We start from the raw sequence: 9,757 nt of genomic DNA, 5'->3' as shown, positions 1-9,757 counted from the left end.
TCTCCTTATTTTCTTCCTTATCATCTTTTGAATTATCTAAAGTTAAAAATCTAGCTTTTATGATCAAAGACTTTTTTTTAAAAAAAAGAGAGCAGTGGAATACACATGAAACTAATATAATATTGTATGTCAACTGTAATTGAAAAAATACATTAAAATAAAAAAATATGGGTTAAAAAACCAGCAGTCATTTACTTAATTCTGTGACCCAGGCATCTCAGTTAACCTCACTGAGTCTCACTGTTAGTATCTATAAAATAATATCCAACTCACAGAGTTGTTGCATTACAGAAGCCAGAGCCAACATTTCTTAAAGCACTTGCAATGCTAAAGCACTGTGCACACATTACAGTGGCGTTTTAGTTATTGTGAGGAAGCTGGACTTTTACATCTCTCGGGTTCCTTCCAACTATTTGTTTTTAAGTTCTCATGATTCCTTCACTGAAGAGCAAATAGAAGGACAATGGAATTGAAAGGAGTCTGAAATATATTGTGCCTGTGGGTAGAACTTACCATAAATTGCTATTCTTCAGGTACTTCTGGAAGCCTTTGTGTGTAATTGGGATGTAACTAATTTGGATTTTTCAGGAAAATAACAATTTTGAATTTTCTGAACTGTTGCTCCCCTAGTCTAAGAGTGCTTACCACACTACATAATTTCATTTCTGGTTAGGAAAATATGGATATTGGGTTCAAAGATTCACCTGAAAAGGGAAGAAAAATTCTTGGACATTGATCATACACCTTACACCCTTTTGGGCCTGCAGTTGTTCCCCAAATCAGGTCCTGGTAACCAAAGAAGATGGATATCAGTTGCTTATACGACCTGAATTTCCCAAAGGCAGGAAGGGAGTGGGATCTGCAGGGTGTGTCAGGGAGGGGCAGAGAGGTCTGGTGGTGACTGGGTTCCCTCCAGTATTACTTAATTGAAAGCTCTTGTCCTTGTTTTTCCATGGTTCCCAGGGGAACAGCTGCAGTGGCTCTCACTCTGTCACTGGTAACCTCTGGTCCCGCCTAAGGATCTCCTGCCTTCCTTGGCCAACAACCAGTCTACTGGTTTTAGGGAGGGCCCTTTCTCTCCACATGTATGGTGTTCTCTGAATCTACACTGTCCCCTGAGGACAGTGATTTCTTGACCAGGAGAGGCGTGATGCAAGCTTTTCTAAAAATGTTCCAGAGTATCCCTGGAGCTGTTCAATGACCCCTCAGCCACTCTCAAGACTCAAGCAATGCAGCCCCTCAAACTCCCCATTCATTTGGCAGGCAGCATGTATTGACAGATATGCTTGCTCTCCCTGTGCCAACCAGTCATCCCCTCCTCTGATCTTAGTGGTTGATGCACATTTACACGTTGTACCTGTTTTATTACGTGCCCTTTCACCACCCACAGCTGTGAGCTCCTTGGGTTCGAGGACTTACCATTTGTTTCTGTTTGTTTATTTTTATTGTGGTAAAATATAGATAACATAAAATTGACCATTTTAACTGTTTTAAGTGAACAATTCAGTGGCATGAAGTATTTACAATGTCGTGCAACCATCACCACTATCCATTTTCAGGACTTTTCATCAACCCAAATGGAAACCCTCTACCCATTAAACAATAACGCCATTTATTTGTATATTTTCTCTTCCTTACGTGAGGGCCACTGCCTTGCAGGTGTCCAGAGAGAGCAATTTACAGAGGACACAATGTGAAGGTGCCCTTGGAGTTGTGCAAGGCAGTGCTCCTAACCCACATCCTGACACATTGTGGGAACTTAAATGTTCTTAAAAGTTGAACCAACTGGAGAACTAGGTGTTATGGACCTAAATTTAAATTCTTGGCACTTGAGCTAAGCTATTCTCCAGAAAAACCTTGATTTTCACCCTGGGGAGAGGACCTTTCTTCCACGGACCTCCAAATCCTGTGGTTCATGGCATTGATTCTGTTGAGTCAGTTGCATGTGTTTGATATTTAGAGTACAAGATGCCCTCTTCCCCCTCTGCAGACTTCAAGGGCAGCGCCAGTCCTGCCCTTACACCAAGTCTTCCTTGATTCTTCAGGCTTATGCTGGGTTCTCCCTCCTCTGAGTGGGCACATTTATAGTCGGCATTATACATTTATTACTTTCATGTCCTCTGACAGTTTACAGGTGATAGGTTTGTGTCTACAGACCCTGGAGAATAAGGTTTTCGAAGACAAGGGCTTTGTTTTGCTCTTTGTAGCTCATAGAGGGCATTCTAGTAGAACTTGCTAACTGAGTAATAAACATACAGGTACACCTTTCTGTAGAAAGTCAGACAAAAACAGATGGAATTAGAGAAAAAAACGAAGCGCTAAGAGGGATTCCCAAACAGTTGACACAAGCTTCTCTTCTTGGCTTCTCCGTTGTGTCTGAAATCCAGGATGTACCAGGAAACCATTCCCTACAGGGCAGTGCCAGGAAACCAAGGCAAGAGGCCCTGGACAAGCTCCTACTGTTTTTGGTCTTGAAGGGAGAGGCTGCTCAAAGGCTGCCATGCCACAGGAAGGACAAACTCTGCAATAAGGCTATGTCAAATCATTAAACAAATAATGAATAAGTAGGAAAAAAATGTTAGGATGGAGTGGAGGTTGGGTTGAATTTGGAAAGCTGAAGGACCAGGAAAAGATGGGGGAGAGTCAGAGTGAAAGAAATGAAGACACAGGGACAGTAGTGATAGAGAGAAAGGTTAGGGTAACAAGTAAGAAGAGACAAAGAGACAGGGGCAGAGATGGCAAAACAGAGAGATGACAGTGAAAGCAAGAGAGAGAAGTGAGAGAGAGAGAAGGAAGAAAAAGCAGAAACGGAAAGAGAGGAGGGAAGATGGAGCAATACAGGCCGTAAAAAAGTGAAGAGTGGAAAGAAAACAATGAGCATGAAGAGGATGAAGGACAGTGAGAATTAGAAAAACAAAGCGGACAGCATGGAAAGGTCCAGCAGAGAGAAGTCCGCACGTCAAGAAAATGGGGGAGGGTCACGGAGAGGGGGAGGGTTTAGCGTCACAATCTTTTATTGGCCTGATTTAAATCTGTGTTTGTGACGAACATAGACCTGAGGTAAACCTCCAGGGCTGAGATTCTTGGCAATTGAGACATGGTCTCCTTGTGCTCTGCAGGGAAAACAGGAATCAAAGATATTCAAAGGGTTGAAACTTCTCCCCGATGGGAATTTACCGTGGTGGAAAGTACCCTCACACTTCTGCTTCAGGGCCCTCTCCTGTGGGACCCTTCCCAAACCCTAAGAGGGCCCTACAAGGTGTTCACATGGTCATACGCTTTTGTACAATTTGCTGAGGTCATCTGTGTGAATGTAGCCAAGACTGCAGTCCCTTCCTCTTTAACTTAAGCAGTTTGCAGTCACTCTGTGTACAGTTAAATTATCCACAGAAGTCCTAGCAGAGAGATGGCTTTGGGATGACTTCTACCACCACTGGCATAATCACATGCAGGTACACAGCCTGTGGTCTTACTGCCATGTGAACGCACCCTGTGCTGCTGGGCCCCCAAAGGACAAGGATGGGGCATGGAAGAGAAACCAGGTGGGAAGTGTATAGAGGCAGACGGGAGCTGGGGAAAATTCTTGCAATTATCAGATACAAAATAGTAAGTAGAGGATTTAGTTTCTAACATCTATTTTAGCATCGTGCGATGCTCTGCTGGAGAGGTCAGGGTGCACCATACATCTCGTTTGTTCGCTTTCAGATCACACCACCAGTCCTGGAGATATAGGAGACACCCGTTTGTGCTGCTTATTGAACATTAGCTCCCTGAAGGCAGGAGTTTCTCAGCTCTAGTAAACAGTTTTTCAGTTTTAGTAGTGCCTGGCATGTAGCAAACAGTTAACAAGTAGTTATCTCTATATATACACCTAAGCGTCCCAATGACCAAAGGACCGGTCGCTATGACACGCACTGACCACCAGGGGGCAGATGCTCAATGCAGGAGCTGTCCTCTAGTGGTCAGTGCGCTCCCACAGCGGGAGCGCCACTCAGCTGACCGACAGACACCGGGCTCACAGCTGGCAAGTGCAGCTGTGGTGGTGTGAGCCTCTCCTGCCCCCCACAGCAGCGCTACTGGCGGCAGGCATAGCAGGGCCGGGATGAGTGGGAGCTGTGAGGTGCCTGGCCGGGCTCAGGCTCCTCCCTGGCGACCTGCTGCTTTGTGCACTACTACATCCCCTGAGGGGTCCTGCATTGTGAGAGGGCACAGGCCAGGCTGAAGGATCCCACTGGTGCACGAATCTGTGCACTGGGCCTCTAGTAAGATTTATAAATGAATGAATGGATGAAAAGTTTAGTCTCCAGATGCCATCCAAAGAGCCTGTCTTCACTGTAGCAAAAGAAGCTATCACAGGAAAGATACAGTCCTGTTTATGGGAATGGTCTCTTTTCCTACCTCCCGCCCTCCCTTCCACCAGGTTGATGAAGGTGAGAGCTGAGAAGGTTTCTGGGACCAGATTCCAACATCTAATTTCCTTCGCCTTGTTGAAGTCCCTATGTTCTGGGTTAAAGAATCTGTTTTTAGCCGTTCTTGGGAGTTTCCTGATGTCCCAGAAGCTCTTTTAACAGAGAGCTTGCTTGTTACAAAACCTCTTTGCCTGTTTTTGTTCCCTTGGAGTGGAAATCTCTAACTGGCAACAGAACTAAAGTTTCTTCACAGGTTTTGGGTTACAAATAGAGTCTTGCTCCATCCTCAGAGAGTCGCCTTTGGGGACATGGCATTACTTTTTGAAGTTGTGACTGTGCAGAATTGGGGGGTTATATAAGGCCACAAAGAGTCTGGGCTCAAGCACTGAAAATGTAGTTTTAAATTAGGTATAGGACTTTGGACTGAGGTTTTGATTTGGAGAGCCAGGCTCTTGGAAATGCAGCTGGTATCTCTGGGGAGATTCTAAAAGCTGTTTCATGCATAACTTCAGGCATTTCCTTAGGAATATCCTGTGAAGCTACTGTGACAGGGCATCATGGAACACAAAGACTTTTCCCCCACATAGGCAGTGCTCCCATGCAGATCAAATTTTCTCCAGTTTGATGTCTGTAAGCATCTCAAAATCTGTGCCATTGTGAAATTCTTCTTCACCTCCAATCAAAATGTCTGTGGATGCTTAAGACCATTCTTGTGGTTTAGCTTTTACTGGAAAAGAAGACCTTCTGCCTCGTCTCCCTTTCTGCATTGAAAGACCTAAGTCCAGTCACTGTGGAGAGTTTTCTCTTCCTTCTTGCTGGTGGTGATGGCAATGGGACATGGGGGTGTGGGGAGAATTTACAATCTCAGCCCACCCTGATCACACAGTTTGGTTGTTAGCATCTCTTTTCCAACCAGATCTGACGTCTTGGTTAGGATGGGAAAGTTCTAGGGCTTCAAGCCTGCTGGGGACAGGTGACTGAGGATGAGGCATGAGCTGGCTGCCTGGCTGACCGGCCCTGGGGGGAAGGGGGAGGCGGGGAAGTAAAGCGTCATTTGGTGTCTGGGTTCTCTCCAGTCCACAGGGGACTGTTATCCTTAAGCAGTCATCTCCCCCATTCAGGGTGTGATCTGCCAATACCAGCAGTGCTTTCTGGGCAGAGAAGCTACCAAAAGAACACGCCAAAAAGTGTCAACAGGCTGGGTGGAAACAACCCCTCAGCAGAGATCCTGCTTTGCTCTTCAGTGTGGGAGGATGGAGAGGTCTGAGTGGGATCAGAGGCAGTCTGAGAACAGCAGGCCGCTCAGGGGATTTAGGCCTCAACTGGCAGGACCCTGTGCCTTAGGGATGAGCACTCAGCCACCCTCACATGTCATGACCCAGAGCGTGTGGACCGCCAGCTTCTCTATGAAACCTTCTCCTCCTCGGCTTTCCACCATCCCGCTAGCTCCCATTCTCCTCTTCCCTGATTACATCAATTCTGTCTCCTTTGTGGGCACCTGTTTCCCACTCACCTGCGGAACTACCCCAATGTGGAAGGCCCTGCCCTAGGAACTCAGGATAGTATGGTGAGCAGGATGAGCTACATGGCTTATGGAGCCCAGTGCAAATTTAACATGCAGGGCCCCTTATTTGTAATCTTTCAAAAATTGTTACGAATTTCACGATAGCGACAGCGAGCATTCAAGCAAGCTGGGGCTCTTCTGAGCAAGGGCCCTGTGTGACTGCATGCGAGTCAGGATTCCATCTGTGGTCTGTTTCTCTCCACATGCTCCCTGTTTCACTCAATTCCTATGGCTTTGTGTCCATAGATACACTGATGTTTCCCCAGATTGCCAACCCAGCTCCACCCAAATGTATACTTCTGGTTATTTGGAAGTCCCATTACTTGAAAATCAACAAGACTGAAAAAAATTGATATTCTCCAACCATCAGAATAAAATAGAAATCCTTCTTTCTCAATTCTTACTTTCAGACAAGAATAATACCATAAACCCAGTTGTCCAAGTCCTTCTTGCCTCTTCCTTCCCTGAATTCCCACCAGGTTCTAGCTCTTTGTCTTTTTAATCCATTTCCCCTTTTCTGTCATTGTTTACTCCCTCTTGCCAAAACCTTGCTTCATGCCCTGTCATCTCTCACTTGGGTTATACCCACATTCCTTGAGTTGCTTCTCTGCCTTACTCATACTCTAATCTTCATCGTCCTATGGATGTCAGCATAATGTCCCCCCAACCCCCCCCCCCAAAAAAAAAAATCAATCCCCTGCATTGATTTCCTCTCCATTACCTACAGTATCCAGCCCGGACTCCTGAGAGTGGCAGAGGGAGCTACCCCACTGTGCCTACCTTGCCATGATCAGCTCTGACATCTCTAACTGGAACACATGTAGCTACACCACTAATTTGTTCAACACACCTGTTTTGAATGACTCTGTGCCAGGTTCTGTGCTAATCATTCACATATGAAGTTGATTAATGCGAGGGGCTAACAGTTCAGTGGGGAGACACGAGATAAACAGATCATGGTAGTATCATAAAGTAAGCGCAGAGGTCACAGGTATGCAAACAGTGTTATGAGGACAGAGAGAAGGTCGGTATCTAATCTAGCCTGAGAGAAGGGGTTTGGAAAGTCAGCCTTCCTAGAGGATTGAGTTCATAAGGATGGACAGGAAGTGGTCACATGAAGAGGGGAGAGAGCCATTGTGCTTTTTGTGCCTCTGTGCCTTCTCCCATGCTGTTCCCTCAGCCTGGGAAGAGCAAATCCAACCCTGCCCGCCTCATCCCCACCTCCCTTATCTGCCTGGCAGCCTTCAAGACCCAGCTGGCAAGTCACCACTGTGAAGTCTGTCCCCACACCTGCTCTGAGCAGTGGCAGGCATTTCCTCCTCTGTGTTTCCAGAGCACCTTTCCATCCATCCCACGTACACAGTCTCATACCACTTGTTTATGATCTTCCCTTCACTCATTGTGTCCCCTTCTTATTAGGAAACTAGTCATATTGGATTAGGGCTCACCCTAATGGCCTCATTTTCTCTTGATTGGTCTGTAAAGACCCTATCTCCAAATAAGGTTTTATTCTGAGGTTCTAGGGGTCAGGACTTCAACACATGAATTTTGGAGGGACACAATTCAACCCACAACAGGGGACATGTGTCTTTTCTGATTGCCCATCATCTGGACCTTACAAGGTGAGGTTGGGTGGGAGGCGGAGTTCTTCCATGATAGAAGCTGAAAGGCCAAGACATTCCCCAGCTCATCTGCACCAATGACAAAGGCCTGTGTTCAGCTTTGGCCAGAGAGATGCCTGCCCAGGACTGTGAATTAATCACATCTACTGTCACAAAGACGTGGGCCAGGGCAGAATTTTGTCCTGGTGATGGTGGCTGTTCCTTGGGACAGCTGTGCCCCCACACCTGCAATCATCTCCAGTGCCAGGGCAAGGGGGCTATGAAATGAGGTGCCCCGTGTAGGGCCCAGGGTTGTGGGGTGGTTTGACAGCACTGGCTTTGCAGCCACCCTTACCAACACTGACACAGTTCTGATCCCCTAGCACTTTTTTAAAAAAGATTTTTAAAAATATTTTAATTGATTTTAGAGAGGAATGAGAGAGAGAGAGATAAAAACATAGATGATGAGGGAGAATCACTGATCAGCTGCCTCCTGCACACCCCACACTGGGGGTCAAGCCCGCAACCTGGGCATGTGCCCTGACCAGGAATTGAACCCTGACCTCCTGGTTCCTAGGTGGACACTCAGCTACTGAGCCACGGCGGCTGGGCCCCCCAGCACTGTTCGATATCTTGTCTTTTCTCCATATCCTATCGGCCCAGAAGCTATTTTCACTTCCAGCCTTGCTACCCATGTCTCTCAGCTGTGGTGCCTTTTGCAACTCTCCTGTGGCTCTCTCAACTTCTCTGAGACCAGCTACTTTCAATTTCAGGCTGTTTGCTTTAAGGCGCTTCTCTTTGGTGATGGGAAGGACACTGGCTTTGGATTCAAATTCTAACTCACCAGATGTGTGACCTTGGGGAGTTCTTGAGGTCTCAATCTTTCCCTCTCTAAAACTAGCTAATGACCGTGGCAGCCACACCCCCATGTTTTGAGGATTCAATGAGGGAATGCAGTGCACAGTAAGCATTTCACACAGTTTGGTCCCTGCATGTAGACGTGCCCTCAATGAAAACTGTATTTCCTGGGAGCATCGAAACCAGGGTCCTCGGGGCAAACAATGGGCTATAAATTAGACCATCTCAGCTGGTGACAGGGGAGATGAGCTTTTCCCATGGCCGGCCAGGTTGCACCAGGTCTGTTTCCATGGGGTTCACTCTATTGCTGTCCCCCATGGAAACGGACCCGGTGCAACCAAGACAGCCTGGGTCCCCGCAATATTCAGCCTCCAGATGCTGCCCCTCCTCTGGACTCAGAGCCTGGCTCCTTTCTCCCTGGTAATTCTGAGGCACACTGGGAAGAAACGGAAGACCTGAGAGGGTGGTTAGGATACTGCGAGATTCCTTCTTTGACTGCCCCCCATTGGTACTTTCTCCTCTGAGTATGGAAACACGGCCATTCTCTCCAGGCTATTCAAGCTTGTCTCCCATGACCATCCCCAGACTTTCCCCACACTTGGAGGAAGGTGCCCCATTCCCCCTGGTACCCGTCACCCAGCACCCAGCACCTGGTAGAGGGTAGTGCAGGCCTTTTACTAATCATTTGCTCCAGGCCTGGTTCCCATCCCTTCTCTTGTGGGGGGAGGTGGGGGACAGGGAAGGTCCAGGCTCCTATCTGAGAACCTGGTTGCTGTAGAAACAACCATCAGAAAAAACAGAATAGTGGGGAGAGTGGCAGGTGGGTTGCACGGAGGCCTGTCTTAGAAATGGTTTTGTTCTTGTTGTTGTTTTTGCTTACATTCATTCATCACGGGGCGAAAACTCCACACGTGAGTTTTAATTTTAAATTCCAGTGGGAACAAGAGAGTCATTTTTAGTCGGCCGGTTAGGAGCCTTTGAGCGGCCCCTGGAATCCGCGAGGATCAACAGGAGCGGCAGGGCTGGGCTGTGTTTGATTTAAAATTGGAACCCAGGAGGCAGAGGGTGGCTTTATATAGTCTGGGAGGTCCGGGAGCCGCAGCTCTGATTTATGAGAATCTTGGGGTAAGCACATGGAAGCCGAGGTAATATTTATAAATTCCTTCCCCAGGGGTGGATGGAATGTTCTGAGCGGCAGTCAGCACCTTTCTGGGGGACAAAGGGAGTTAGCTGTTTAAGTCCCATTATTCACTGAGTGAAAGAAATGTGGGTGACAACTTCCTCGAAGTCTGTCCCAGAAAAACAGAGGGTGAGGGGCACGGATC

The sequence above is a fragment of the Cnephaeus nilssonii genome, assembly GCF_951640355.1.
Source record: "Cnephaeus nilssonii genome assembly, chromosome: 1".
Lineage (NCBI taxonomy): Eukaryota > Metazoa > Chordata > Mammalia > Chiroptera > Vespertilionidae > Cnephaeus > Cnephaeus nilssonii.
The sequence above is the reverse complement of the archived record's forward strand: the minus strand, read 5'-3'. Positions refer to the sequence as shown.